Source organism: Heloderma suspectum, chromosome 4 (assembly GCF_057233095.1).
Source record: "Heloderma suspectum isolate Gila_16-S chromosome 4, 16-S_ref, whole genome shotgun sequence".
In the NCBI taxonomy this organism is placed as follows: Eukaryota; Metazoa; Chordata; class Lepidosauria; order Squamata; family Helodermatidae; genus Heloderma; species Heloderma suspectum.
The window spans coordinates 39,961,723-39,974,139 of record NC_139461.1 but is presented as its reverse complement, the minus strand read 5'-3'; the positions used below and the strand labels follow the sequence as shown (position 1 = coordinate 39,974,139).

At 43.7% G+C, this 12,417-nt stretch overlaps 1 protein-coding gene across 3 annotated transcripts in view; it reads right to left on the bottom strand.

Moving 5' to 3' along the window:
* The window catches only part of RNF19A (ring finger protein 19A, RBR E3 ubiquitin protein ligase), a 91,851-nt gene extending 90,450 nt beyond the window's left edge, over positions 1 to 1,401 (bottom strand). For 2 of the 3 annotated variants that reach the window (XM_084849017.1, XM_084849018.1), the window contains exon 1: positions 1,104 to 1,357. The gene's annotated coding sequence lies outside the window, so the exon portion shown is untranslated. Of the gene's footprint in view, positions 1 to 1,103 lie in introns of all 3 variants that reach the window. The other variant, XM_084849016.1, reaches the window with a different exon arrangement.
* Positions 1,402 to 12,417: the final 11,016 nt, after the last annotated feature.

Here is a 12,417-nt window from a genome sequence, read left to right as displayed (position 1 = left end):
TCTTTTCAAGACTTAAAAAAAATCAATTATTCGTCCACTGAAAATTACTGTACAATCCAAGGAAATATTAAAATATTTCTACCTGCCCTTTGGATACGAGTTTCTTCAATGGGATTACAATTGAGGCTCCATTACTAATGCAATCTCCCCAAAACGAAGGAGGGGGAGATATATTAAAATTCTCTTTCAGGAGTTGTAGCTTGAGGGGGAGGGGAAAATATGCTACTACAGCCTTTTGAGAAGATTGCTACAGTCTCGCCCCAAATCAAGATTTGTGGTGGACATGGAAAGTTTTCCCCTTTTCCCCTGGGAGCGGACTTCCTTTTAATTCGGGCTGCGTATCTAAAATGTTATACGAAGCCCCATTTCCATTTTAAAAAGAACAGCGCTATACAATTACTCGGAAGGGGGCCCTTTTTGTTTGTTTGAAGTTATCGTCGATTTTTCAGATTGTCCCCCCGTTTTACAAGAGGGAAGCGAATTACAAAAACTCCGACGGGGCTGTTGAAGGGAAAGGAGGGTGGTGACCGAAAGGGCCTTTAGAAGTCCTCCCCCCAGAAAACTTAGGTGCGGAAAAGACAAACGGAGTGTATTTTTGTGCCCCGAGTTTCTCCTCACAGACTTTCTTCTTCGTCGTCTTCCTTCCCCTAGGGTGGGAGAGTAGGTTTTAAGTCTCTTCAAGACTGTCTGGGGGAATTCACCCGGCGGCTACGGAGAGCAAGACGGGCCCCACGGTTCGCTGCTGGTCTCCCCGCTCTGGCGGCCCAGGCGGGGAACTAAGGGGAGACAATGGCCACGATGACTTCACCCTCCAGCAATGTGAGGAGCACTACAGCCGCCGCCTAATCCCCTCTTAGCGCCCGGCGGCGGCGGCGGACACCGAGGAAAGGGCGGGAAGGAGGGCCCCCCGATGGAAGCCCTCTCCCCTCAATCACCACTGCCACTTCGCTCGAGGGGCCCCAGCCGCCTTCGCCTCCCCGACGACGGGCGGCCTCTTCGGGGGCTCCCCCCACCCGACTCCCTCCACCCGAAGGCGGCTGCTCTTCGCCGCCCGCGGGGGCGCAGCGTAGGCCCTCCAAACCTCCCCTGCCCTTCCTCAGTACCTTGGGCTCCTCAGTGTGAGGAGGAGCAGCAGCAGCAGCAGCAACCCAGCTCCACCCGACTGGGCCCTACCCGGCCTCGCGCAGGAAGTGCCTGTGAGGGGGAAAGAAAGCGAGCGTGGGAGGCGGGTGGGCGAAGAGGAGAGCGGGGAAGAGAAGCGACCAGGCCCCGGGCTGGGCTGGGCTGGGCTGGGCTGGGCTTTGCCCGGCCAGGGGGAGGTTTCCCTTCCTCCTCTCTTTCTCCCCCCGCTGAGATCACAGACGAGGCGGGGCCGCCTGGTGGTTGAGCCCGGCGTCCGTCCCGCGGAGGAGGAGGGGGGAAGCCTCGCGGATGTCGGAAAAGGGAGGCGGCGTTTTGTCTGTGTACTGAAGTGGCCGGTGCCTGCCCTTATTCCTTCTCAGCCGACGCCGTCCGCACCTGACGGGTTGCCGTGTCAGTGGCAAACACATCCCAAAAAGAGGCTTGTGGCACCTCGAGGACTGACGGCCGCGATCCTCTGCACGCTGATCTGGGAATGAGCCCCCGTTGACGGCAGTGGGGTTTTCTTTCGAGTAAACATGCTTAGGATTTTGCTCTAAGGCCGCAATCCTATGTACACGTCAGAGGATAGAATCCAGCTGAAGCCCTACTTAGAGTAAATCCGTTGAAATGAATGGGACTTAAGGTAGCCATGACTAACGAGTTAAGACCAAAGGCGTATTTGAACCTGCATCCCGTTGCCCACAGTAGCCAACAGATGCTCCAATAGGAAGCCCACAAGCGTGACACGAGGGTAGCCCGATCCCGGCAGCTAGTATTCAGAGGCATACTGCCTCTGATTCTGGAGGTACAACTAGGTAGCCATCATGACTGTAGCATCCATGGATTTGTCTGTAAGAAAAATCCGGGAATAAGCCCCATTCAGCTCAATGTAATTTATTATTTCTGATTAGGATTGCTCTATAAGAGATGCAATCCTATGCATGTTTAGACGAAAAAGTCCTACAACTCCCAGCATTTCCCAGCCAGCCATGCATAGGATTGCACCCTTCTTCTCACATACCCTTTCTTGTACTATTATCCACTTATGCCACAAGGAATCCTATCTGTCAGTCTTTAATTTTAAGATATTTCTTTTAAATCATTTAATACCTGTTCTTATTTATATTTTATACCCTTCAACTTTTGTCAGCTGAAATTTAGTGGGGTAGGGAGTGGGGTTGTGGGTTTTTTGTTTTGTTTTACATAATAGCACAATCCTAAGCATGTGTGTTCAGAATGAAACATGTTCCCTAAAAATGTGTTCCCTAAAAACTGCCAGGAAACATTTGTTATTGGATTCTACAGTATTTATAAACTGGGTCATACAGCTTCTGGATATACCCAGGGGTATTTTTTCTACAACTGCTGAGGCTATACTGGAAATACTGGTATGTATGAGCTCATCATGTCCAACTTCCTTCCAAAGACATATATAGTTTGAAAAAATTCTCTTTTCCTTCTCACCCACACAACTGTAATTAATTCCTCTTCCCAGGGTTGTACGCATCCATGTGGGTGAGACCAAAAAGAAAACTGAGTAGGTTTTCATTAAACCACCTCCTCACACCCACACTCACTGAAGAACTGCATTTTAATTAGTTTTTTTTAAAAAAAATCTATTGTGTTTATTATTGGTTCTCACATATAATTTCTTTGTAAATCTCAGAAAATTTTTCTTCTATAGACCTCTTCCAAAAGGACATAATACTTCACACCCACACACAAATTGTGCCTTCAGAGGTGTTTTTTTTAAGGTTATCCCACATTAATTTTGAACAAAATCTCTTTCCCGCCCACCCCAACATTTTCTTACTAAAAACTTGGTGGTGAACCTCCATTATGAATTTAAGTCTGAACTCTCAATACTGGGGACTGAAGATTAAAATTGTAAAACTATCAACACACACATCAGTCTGATTTTTGAACAAATAATTCTATAAAAGACACCTAACAGACTGACCCTATGAACACTTATAAGTCCCACTGAAGCAGGACTTATCTCTGAGTAAACATGCATAGGATCAACCTTCCCATTGCTTTTTGTAGTTCCTGTATTGGGGCAATGTCATCACATTGTGACCCTGTTTAGTGCATGTCCAAATGTTAATGTTTTTACTCATTTTCTCTATCATTTTCTCATTCAGGAAAAGTTACACTTCTACGCTATAATAAGGTTGGAAGGGGCCTACAAGACCATTGAGTCCAACCCCCTGCTCAATGCAGGAATCCAGGTCAGAGCATCCCTGACAGATGGCTGTCCAGCCTCGACTTGAATGCCTCCAGTGTGGGGGAGCCCACCACCTCCCTGGGTATTTGGTTCCATTGTCGTATTGCTCTCACAGTCAGGAAGTTTTTCCTGATGTTTAGCCGGAATCTGGCTTCCTGTAACTTGAGCCCATTATTCCATGTCCTGCACTCTGGGATGATCGAGAAGAGATCCTGGCCTTCCTCTCTGTGACAACCTTTCAAGTATTTGAAGAGCGCTATCATATCTCCCCTCAGTCTTCTCTTCTCAAGGCTAAACATGCCCAGTTCTTTCAGTCTGTCTTCGTAGGGCTTTGTTTCCAGTCCCCTGATCATCTTTGTTGCCCTCCTCTGAACCCTCTCCAAAGGGTTCAGATGATGTATGACTGATAATGGACATCTTTAATAACTGTTTCATAGGAACAGTTCATTGAATTAAATAGTCACATTCCTTGGGACTGTCATTTGAATTAAAAATTACTTTCCCTTGTTACATGCTGCATTAACTCTTATGTTCAAACTGAAAACATAGGTCTTTCGGTATACCTTATAAAAGTGCCATAAATTGCATAGAGGGATCCCAATCCAGACATGGCTGTATGCAATACAGCATCAAACAATGCTTGGCAATACACAGTCCCACTGTATAGTCTAAACCAGGAGCTGCATATCAATGCCTCATATGTGAGTATGTATAAAAATTACCTTTTTCTTGTATCTCCACTTTTCAAGGATTTTGGATCCAATTTATAGCTTATTAGTTTAGAGATATATCACACACAGCTTGCATTCCAGGGCGCAATCTGTTCTCCAAAGGTTTCCCATCTGACCCCTAGCACAGCTCCTGGTCCTCCCAACAGCCATTCCTTCCCATAATGGACCTGTAATGCTTTGTTTAGCATGGGCCAAGACACAGGCATAGGGCTCTTTATACATTATTGTCCCGGCCTCAAGTTAAATAATAATTGAGAATGTCAGAATTCTCACTTTATTGACCTCAACTATTCACTTCCATTTGCCTGTGTCATGGCTTGAACCTGGGAATTAGGAGCAGAGATGTGTAATAGAGGGCTCAGCTGAAGTCTCTGTTGCTATTTGTACTATGAAAGATGGGGTTGCCCTTTTGTTCATGCCTCAGCCAGCGTTACTGGTCCTTCAACCCTAGCTAGGGTGGCCATGTGTCCTACTTTATGCAGGACAGTCCTCTGTTTGAAGGACTGTCAGAGGACAGTCCTCTATTTGAAAGCATCCTCTATTTGAAGGTCCATCCAGTTCAAGGCCAGTTTGAAGATAAAGAACCATAAGAAGGAAGAGCAGAGGCCTTGAAGTTACCCATCAACAGTTAGCAGACTGAGCAGGCACACAGGTCACCTAGTCACAGTCTTCCCCCCTATGGTGAGATGTATTATATTTCTATTCAAATTCCAGAAATATTATTTTCATCTATACATATAAATTAGCATATGAAAATCTAAGTCTTCCTTTGTCCTCTTTTTTGGCAATGCATTTTCTCTTTTGATGATATGTAAGTGGCCACTCTAATGCTGGTTCACTTAAAAGATGACCCCACTTGAAAATTATTTGCCAACTAGTGGGTAGTATCCAATGTTAGTCCTAAGTAGTGTAGACCAATTGAAATGAATGGGACAAGTCAGTCATGACTAACTTAAGTCTCATTCATTTCAGTGGGTCTACTCTATGTAGGACTAACATTGGATACTACCCAATGACATAGACAATGAACCAAGCACAATCCAGCTGTGGATGTTGTTTTTTATGAGATGGGATGTTGTAATAGAAGCAATACACCATTTTTCCACCACAACAGAGAAAGCTGTTTTGGATAGGGATGGCGGAGAATTCCATCACGGATTTCAGTGAGGCCGAATGCACTGGCATTCCCCCCCCCCAAAACCCGTGGCGGAACGGCTCCCTGCCACCCCGCGGAATCCCCCCCCAGGATGAAGCTTACCTGGGGTGGATGTTCCGCCAGTGGCGGCAGCAGCTGGTCTCTCGGCCGGCTGCTGCAGCTGCAAATGGCGGCCGCCATAGCGGCCACCATTTGCGTCCTGCCAGGCTGCCGTGATAGGCTGCATAAGTATTTACGTAGCCTACCATGGAAAGAGCAGTGGTGCAAACAGCGTAGCAGCCACCGTTTGCACCCCTGTTCTTTGCCGTGATAGGCTACGTAAATACCTACGTAGCCTATCACAGCAGCCTGCCAGGATGCAAATGGCGGCCGCAGCAGCTGGCCGTGGCCAGAACTCCGGTTGCGGATGGCCCTGGCTGGCGGCGCCGCAGAGCAGAGCCGGCCCAGGGAGGATTCCGGTGGGAGGGACGGAACGCCTCCCCCCCACCGTGAATCAAAGCTGTGAAAAGGTAAGTGACTTTTGTACATCCCTAGTTTTGCAATTATAGCCATAGCATATATTTCATCTTGTGCAAACCAGCCTAGAGCTAATTTATAGAACCCATAGGCTGCATTTTGGGTCTTTTTCTATTTACATAATTCAAACTAAATAAAGGGAATTATTTTACTCCTGAGCTCTCCCCCCACATCACTGCCCCTGCCCCCACTGTCCATAGGTCCTTCGGGGGATTTGGGGAAATATGGATATAAAGTTATTTAAGCATTTAACTCACTTCCAAAATGCATGGTCAGGAATTCCACAATATTGCCAGAAATAGCAGCAGCAAAGTAGTTACTGACTATGTTCACTACTGAATCGTAAAAATACAGAAGGAGGATTAGGGTGCAATCCTATGCATGTTTAGACAGAAAAAAATCTGGCTGGGAAATGCTGGCAGTTGTATGACTTTTTTCGATCTAAACATACATACATAGGATTGTGCCCTTAACTACTGAAATATTTCAGTGGGGCAATGATGTTATGTACTTGAGAACTTGCTAAAAAAAAATGCCACAGTCTGATTATATACCGAAACACCTACCATTTCTCTTAGTTTTGATTCCTCACATTTTTGCTTCACAGGTAAGCAGATCATGCTGTAAAATATATTGTGACAAAGTGTTCCTCTGTATTTCTACTTGGGCATGGTGTAATACAGAATCGAATTGGATTGCTTGGTAAGAACCAATTCTGATGAAAGATTTTTTTCCCAAAGGGGAACACCCATGAAATAATATGCATGAGAATCAAATGTCCAATAGTTTTGCATGCCAGCACATTTGATTTTGTGGTTATACCTTGTACTGAACTGGGATTCTTTTATATAAGTGTAATAGTAGTGTTACTGGACCCTTAATGTCTTAACTACAGGAAGTATCTTTTTAAAAAGACTATAAGGGAGCAATCCTATGGCCACTAGTCAGCAGCTAGACGGCCACAGGATATGTGGTTTTCTGGGAACTGACCTCAGAGCCCGCCCTTCCCTTTCCGCGCTGCCTTGCAGGCAGCACAGAACAGCCCCGCGCTCCATGCTCAGAAGAGGGGCGCAGAGTGGCCAAAATGAGGCATTCCAGGGCAGGGAAGGCAGAAATGTTGGTGCAACACATCCTACATGTCATCCGGCAGCCTCCTCCCCTGCTCCGTCTTCCCGCAGCTAGACAACCGAAATTGGCTGTCTAGCCACAAATGCAGGGCTGGAGAAGCGCGGAGGCAACAATCCCCTCGGTGCTTCTCCTGCCCTGCATTGGATAGGTGATTGCCTCTGAGTTCGGAGGTGGCCGCCTATCCCCATAGGACTGTGACCTAAATATAGGAAATACTTGATTCAGTTAATATCTACAATTTTAGAAGTGGAGGTGGGGAGAGGGGTGATATCAGGAAATAACTCCAAGGCAGTTGCCAGTAAGCAGCATGAAAACAATCAAGAATGCATGAACACACTTCAGTATCACCAGCTTATCCAGTCAAAGGGCATTTCTCATATGATAGCAGGGATTAAAGCAATCTCAAAGAATACCAGCATGGCTAAGCACCAACGTAAAGTGAGTTCTTGAAGCAAAAACAACTGCTTTTAAAAGCTTTTTTTTTTTTTTTAAACCAAAGGACAACATACATTATGTAAAACAACGACAGAGGACGCTGTGTTGATCCATTAGGAAAAATCAAAATTCACAGTTGGGGAATACCTTTATTAGGACCAATCAAAATGCCACAGAAGAGTAAGGAAGCTCTCAAGTTCATAGAACTCTTCATGAGGTTGAGTTTGTTTATTTATTTATTTATTATAAGTATATTCCACCTTTCAAGATGGAAATCTTTCCAAGGTGGCTTACAATTAGATGTATTAATAAAATCACTATAAACAATTCAAAACAATAACAACTCATAAGGATCCATTCCACAGAGAAGCTGATAGGAGAAGGCCCTGTGGAGGAAAGGACAGACAGTCCAGCCAGAGCATAGGCCTGGGGTGGTTTTTGCTTGCTCTGCCTGCCTGCCTGCCTTGGAAGTCTTCCCACAGGGCAGCTGGTAGTAATGGCCCTGTGCAGGATGGGGTGTGTGTGTAAAATTGGCGAGAGGTTGAAGCCACAAAGTCTGCATTTAGTCAGACTCTTATGCATAGGAGGAGATTATGTACTTAGGATGGGCATAAACACCATTGAACTCCATAGAACTTACTTCTAGATAGACATGTATAGAATTGCATTGTTATAGCACAATCCTATACACGTCTAATCAAAAGTAAATTTCACTGAATTCAATGGGGTGTACTCCCAGGTAAACAGATTAGGCTGTACTACAGGAGTGATCAACTTGTGGCCCTCCAGATGTTTTGGCCTATTATTATTATATTTATATCCCGCCTTTTTCCAAATACTGGGACTCAAGACAGCTTTACAACGTTAAAAAATTGTACAGTTAAAACATATAAATAGAAATATACAAAAGTTAAAAGTATAATTAAATCATCAATAGTATTAAAATTGTATAAAATATCAAAATTTTAAAAGACAACAACAATACCAATAATAATATCAATCCATCATATTTTTACAGGTCCAGACTATCCCCAAAGGCCTGCCAGAACAAAAAAGTTTTTACCTGCCTGCGTAAACATACCAAGGAGGGTTCCACTCTCACCTCTGCCTACAACTCTAATCAGCCCTAGCTAGGATAGCCAATGGTGAGAGATCATGGGAGTTGTAGTTAAAAACATCTGGAGGGCCACAAGTTGCCTACTTCTGCTCTACTAGGTGCTATGCAGGTGTTACGTTGCACCTAGAGCTACTGGTCAAAGAAGCAAGTAATGGCTAAGCCTATCTTTCTGAAGATATAAAACCCAGCAATTTTTCAAATCTGTCTTCAGTCCTAAGTGAAATTTTGTGTGGTTGCAAACAAAAATCAAGAGAAATATGGCAGTTTAATCTCCACTGTTGCTAATATATTTTCTTTATTGTTGGTCGTCTTGTTAAAAAAAGAAACATTCAAATGTTCAAAGAAAATGTGAATGTTAGTTTTTGAAGTAACAGGAATGCGAACTTCCATTGGGGAGGAAGCAGAGGTCAGGACTCCCAATTTTCCTTGTCTGGGCAGGTATACCTCCAGAACTCTTGATAATTCAGATATTCAGCTCTTAAAAAAAAAAAAAAAAAAGTATCCAGCTTTCACGGTGGCATAGAAAATGTTGTTAATGCAGCTTCAATATATACTTTAAAACTTGAGAGCAAATACAACCAATAGATTTTATTAACACATTCAAAAAACACACAGCTATATATTTTATATGCCTAATACGATATTCAGGCATTTTAGGATATGCAGCTCAAAATTTAAGGGGTCTTCTTCGCACCTGATTGCAACACCAAGCTCACTTCATTCTGGCAACAAATAAATAGTGTAGCAACTGTTGACACACCACTCTCCTGAGTTTGTTGCTTCATTGTTGTGGACTGGTTGGAGGAAGAGCAAATTACAAATGAAACAAATAATTTAGTTCAGTAAATAGCACTGATCAGATCTACCTGAAACAGAGGGAAGCACGACATATTTATTAGATGCGTGGGTTTTTTGTGAGCTGCCCAAAGACCTTTGGCTATTGGGCAGTATAGAAATGTACAAAATGTTTACTTTTAAACTTTTAGAGAGCAATCCTGTGGTCCCTGGGAAAGCATCTTGAGGACCATAGGAGTGCTCAGAAAAACCCTTCCAAGGTCAGAGACAGCACTTCCAAGGTTGGAAGCTGGAGATCCTACCGCCTCCCCTACGCAGCTGTCACAGACAGAAGTGCACCAGCTGCCCTCTGAGGTCAGAAAAGTGACCTTGGGGGAGGAAAAGGGCTGTTCTGGTGGGCAGGGAGGGAGGAGACTGGAGAGGCTAGGTTATGAGATATCCTGAGCCTCCTCCAGACTCCTTCCCTCCCCCTCCAAAACACACTTGCTAGACATGCTGAAATGCCCGACCAGCAAAAATTGCCAAAGATGGAGGACAAGGAGGCAAAGATCGCTTCTGCCACTCCTCCCGCCTTCAGCCTGTCAGATCTTGGAAGCTGCCAAGTTCAGAGGCCTCTGAGCAGCAAGAGTGCAATTGATAGGATTGTGTCCTTAAAGCCTGCCAAGTCTGTTTACATGATCAGTCACGACGTGCTGAAATCAAATGACTTGACAAAAGGAAAAAATAAACTGGATTTCATATCACACAATACATGGTATATTTACTCTTTACATGCCTGCCAGGCATTCCACATTAATTCTGTAGCAGTCAAGAGGGTTGTATCCAATGTTAGTTTAACAGTAACTTAAGTCCCACTAATTTCAATGCGTCTATTCAAAGTAGGACTAACATTGGATACAACCCAGAAATACCATTATCTTTCAAGCATACAATCTTGGGGTCCAAGACATTGCTATATCTGCTACTGCTTCCTGGCCTAGCATCTACATTGGCATGATCAGGCAAATGCTAGGGTGCCGGTGGGACCCAGAGGGCCTACTAGAGCTGATGCTGGTTGCTGGCATCCTTTTTCTTTATTTCTTTTGCTTTTAGCTACTGTGGTGGGTTCAGTATAAAGTGTTGTGCCAGCTGAGGCTGTAGCCACTTGCCATTTTCTTTTCCCAGGATGCCTCTGGGCCCAGCTATCCAAATGTGAATCCACATGCTCTTAATGCCTTATATTGTTGTTTTTTAACCACTGAAGTCAGAATGAGCTCTGGCTATTGTCTCAAATCTAACAGTGGATAACAGCTAAATTGCTCATTTCCCCCCTCAGTTCTATAGGCCACATGTCATATAACATGTCATATGTTATATGTCATTTATTGTCATTTATTGTCATATAACAATAAATATTCATCATATTTGTCATTCAGGTCCACAAATTTGTGTTGTAATAAATAAACAGAAAAATAAGTAACTCACAAGAATTCAGATCTGTAATTATCTGGGATTTCATCCTTCCGGATGCCCTTTAGGAAAGCTCCTAAAATAGTGATTTCTAGATTCATTCATCTATCTTATTGAAGGCACAAAACAAAGAAATCTTGGAGAATCTTGAAGGGTGACTCATGCCCAGCAAAGGCAGTAAAGCTTGTTTGAAGCTTCCATGAATTATGAAAGCATATTTTGGCCACAAATATGCAATTCTAAAGAGAGAAATAGAAGATTTATATTGCCAGGATTTACTCTCCACAACCTTAGATACCTAAGTACTACGTTCCCACTATTAATACAAAGTGGACTCCAGCTGGGAGGGTGAATCTTCTTCTAAGAACTTGCAAAAAATAAGCATAGCAGTAGTCAAAATTGCGGCACTAAGTCCTCTTCTCATATTATTGTTTAGGGAGGGCAGATTGTTCCGGTGGCTTCTCTATAAAAGGTGACAATTGTTCCTATACAGAGAGTTTACAGAATATATTAACATTGATTCCCAAATAGTAGGTTGATCCTCACAGTGAGTCACACAGGAATTGGAAGGTTGCTGACAGTAAATGTTTTAGATTATTGGTCTTCACTGGTGGGTCAGGACCTACTACTGGGTTGCAGCCAGTCCTAAGGTGGGTTACAACAGCAGTACAACTGCTTCTTCTGTTACTCTACATACATGCATACACACCTTCTTCAAATTCTGACGGTTTTTACATTCCGAAGAGGTCTCAATCTGATGAAGAGTTCTGGAGAACTTGAAAGCTTGAACACTCTTGTGACATTTTGGTTGGTCCTAATAAAAGTATTATCCAACTGTGAATTTTTTTTTTTTTTTCGCATGGACCAGCATGAGTATCTTTGCTTTTTATGTACCTTGGAGAATATTGCATTTATTTAGCCATTCAGGATGAAATCTACTACCAGAGGAAGAAGATTTTCTACCACCTGAAGAGGGACTTTGCATTGTAAGGGTTCCGTTCCCCTCACTACTAAGTCAGAGGTGGGGAACATGTGTGCTCTAGTTGAGTGGACAAGAACACCTAAAAGGGATAGGCTCTTCCACAGAAGTTCTGTGGGTGACAATACCAGGCTCCAAAACTAATTTAGTACTAGGAACATGCTATCATCCCCCAGACCAGAATGGTCAGAGTGAGATGGAAAACAAAATCAGGGAGGCCTCCAAACGAGGAAGTGTTGTAATAATGGGCAACTTCAATTACCCCCACATTGATTGGATAAATGCATGTTCCAACCACAAGAAACAGGTTAAATTTCTAGTTGCCCTAAATGATTGTGCCCTAGAACAGTTGGTCATGGAACCAACCAGAGGGGAGGCGACCTTGGATTTAATCCTAAGTGGTGTTGCCCAGGACCTAGTACGAGATGTAAATGTTGTTGAACCAGTTGGAAACAGTGATCACAGTACTATCAGACTGAAGATATATTTAAGTGGAAAATTGCCCAGGAAGTCCAACACAGTCACATTTGACTTCAAAAGAGGAAACTGCTCTAAAATGAAGGAACTGGTGAAACAGAAGCTAAAAGGGGGAGTCAAAAGGATTAAATCCCTTCGAAGTGCTTGGGGATTACTCAAAACCACGATAATAGAAGCCCAGCTAAAATGTATACCACAGGTTAGGAAAGGTAGCACCAAGTCCAAGAGATCACCGGCATGGTTAACGAGCAGTGTTAAGGGAGCTATTAGAGAAAAGAGAGCTTC